Below are 3294 nucleotides of genomic sequence, written 5' to 3' on the forward strand. Positions count from 1 at the left end.
AGGATGGACCTGGGGGACCGAGGGGAGGGGGAAGTGGGTGAGTGGGGGTGGCGGCGGGTGGGGATCTGGGGGATCGAGGGGAGGGTGGGTGGGTGGGTTAGGGTTTTTTGATTCTCGGAAGAAGCTCCACCGTTGGATGGGTGCGTGATGGATGGCCCAGATTGCGTCCAACTTGGTGATCCGCGTGAAAGCGGTTCCTCGCGTCTAATTGGTCGGCTGTCTCGCACTTGAATCTCAAAAGTTTAGACCCAAAACTTTGATTTTTTTAAACATAAGAATGGCATAGTTTGTCAAAATGATCTCGTTTTTTTCATAAGTGCATATCATAGAATGATAAACGATGGTATAGTTCGACGGCTTTCATTTTCTTTGCAGAAAAATATGATTTTTCATTTTTCGAGTGCATAAAAGGTTTTTTTTTGTGAAGAAGCTACCAAATATTTGTTCCAAAATAGCACAACTCCATTTTTCAAAAATATTAGACCACATTTTATGTAAAATTGACCAAGTAGTTACATGTCAAAAGCTTTTGATCCACCTCTTATAAAAAAACAAATTTCACCCATTCACTAGGAAGAGGGGCAAATTTGAATGACAATTGTCTCATAGTTTGTTCAAATGTCTTATATTGTGCACAAGGGTGCATATTGGAATGGCAAACAATGTTGCATAAGAAAGTTTTCATTTTCTTTGGACGAAAAAATCATTTTCCATTTTTCGAGTGCCTAAAATGAGTTTTTTTTGTGAAGGACCTATCAAATAATTGTTGCAAAATTGGACCAAATCAATTTTCTAAAATAATAGGACATATTTAATGCACATTTGAACAAATGGTTGGGTGTTAAACGCTTTTATCCACCTCTCGTGAAAAAGACAAATTTCCGCCGATTCAGTTGGAAGCGGGTCAAATTTGAACTGTAGCTACCTCATAGTTTACTCTTTATTTTCTCTAAAAATCATTTCTAGATACATAAGTATCTATTTAATTAGAGAAACACCAAAAAAATTCCAAGATTCAACCACTAGGTAGGAACGCTCATTCCCGCCGTTTTGACCGCATTTTGAAACGGGCATAAAAAATTCAAAAACAAATCAAAAAAATGGAAAACCTTCGCATTGTGTCATTATATGTGACCAAGTTACCAGCAAATATTATAAACTTGTAATACTGCAATTATTTTCAAAAAGTGTTCTCAGAAACGAGCTATCAAGTGTGAAGATGAATGACTTTCAACCCAAATGCTCAATCTTATGGCCACATTCATGGCATAGTTTGTTAAAATGATCTCATATTATGAACAAGGGTGCATATTGGAATGGCAAACAATGTTGCCTAAGGAAGTTTCATTTTCTTTGGACGAAAAAACCATTTTCCATTTTTCGAGTGCCCAAAAGGAGGTTTTTTTGTGAAGGACCTCCAAAATAATTGTTGCAAAATTGGACCAAATCATTTTTATAAAATACTAGGCCATATTTAATGCACAATCGATAAATGGTTGGGTGTAAAATATTTTGATCCACCTCTCGTGAAAAAGACAAATTTCTGCCGATTCAGTTGGAAGCGGGTCAAATTTGAACTGCAGCTGCCTCATAGTTTGCTATTTATTTTTTCCAAAAATCATTTCTAGGTACATAAGTATCTTTTTAATCAGAGAAACACCAACAAAATTCCAAGATTCCACCACTAGCTAGGAACGGTCATTCCCACTGTTTTGACCGCATTTTGAAACTGGCATAAAAAATTCAAAAAAATCAAAAAATTGGGAAACCTTCGCATTGTGTCATCATATGTGGCCAAGTTCCTAGGAAAAATAACAAACTTGTAATATGGCAATTATTATAAAAAAGTGTTCTCAGAAACGAGCTATCATGTGTGGAGATCAATGGCTTTCAAGCCAAATGATCAATCTTATGGCCACATTCATGGCATAGTTTGTTCAAATGATCTCATATTGTGCACAAGAGTGCATATTGGAATGGCAAACAATGTTGTCTAAGGAAGTTTTCATTTTCGTTGGACGAAAAAACCATTTTCCATTTTTCGAGTGCCCGAAAGGAGGTTTTTTTGTGAAGGAACTACCAAATAATTGTTGCAAAATTGGACCAAATCATTTTTATAAAATACTAGGCCATATTTAATGCACAAATGACAAAATGGTTGGGCGTAAAATATTTTGATCCACCTCTCGTGAAAAAGACAAATTTCCACCGATTCAGCTCGAAGCGGGTCAAATTTGAACTACAGCTGCCTTATAGTTTGCCATTTATTTTTTCCAAAAATCATTTCTAGTTACATAAGGACCTATTTAATCAGAGAAACACCAACAAAATTCCAAGATTCAACCACTAGCTAGGAATGGTCATTCCCGCCGTTTTGACCGCATTTTGAAACGGGCATAAAAAATTCAAAAAAAATCAAAAAATTGGGAAACCTTCGCATTGTGTCATCATATGTGGCCAAGCTCCTTGGAAAAATAACAAACTTGTAATACGACAATTATTATAAAAAAGTGTTCTCAGAAACGAGCTATCATGTGTGGAGATCAATGGCTTTCAAGCCAAATGATCAATCTTATGGCCACATTCATGGCATAGTTTGTTAAAATGATCTCATATTGTTCACAAGAGTGCATATTGGAATGGCAAACAATGTTGTCTAAGGAAGTTTTCATTTTCGTTGGACGAAAAAACCATTTTCCATTTTTCGAGTGCCCGAAAGGAGGTTTTTTGTGAAGGAACTACCAAATAATTGTTGCAAAATTGGACTAAATCATTTTTATAAAATACTAGGCCATATTTAATGCACAATTGACAAAATGGTTGGGTGTAAAATATTTTGATCCACCTCTCGTGAAAAAGACAAATTTCCGCCAATTCAGATGGAAGCGGGTCAAATTTGAACTGCAGCTGCCTCATAGTTTGCTATTTATTTTTTCCAAAAATCATTTCTAGTTACATAAGGACCTATTTAATCATAAATACATGGTTTGGTGGCGATACGTCAAGGTTTGGGCGGTGGCCGAGGGCCCCAACTCTAGAGCGCGTAAACTCGCATGCCCGTCGCGTGGTCACCGCGTGACCGTAATGTTGCCATGTGTTCTGGGCGGCCTAGGCATGTCTAGTGGGTTGGGCACTCCCCAGGTTGGTGCTAGAAAGAAAATTACAACATAAGATTCTCACGAGGAGACCGATCGATGCTCAAACACACTGGTAGAAAAAGGGCCTATAGTCCCGGTTCGTAAGGGCCTTTAGTCCCGGTTCCTGAACCGGGACTAAAGTGTCGGTACTAATGCC

The sequence above is a fragment of the Triticum dicoccoides genome, chromosome 7A (genome assembly GCF_002162155.2).
Source record: "Triticum dicoccoides isolate Atlit2015 ecotype Zavitan chromosome 7A, WEW_v2.0, whole genome shotgun sequence".
Classification (NCBI taxonomy): Eukaryota; Viridiplantae; Streptophyta; class Magnoliopsida; order Poales; family Poaceae; genus Triticum; species Triticum dicoccoides.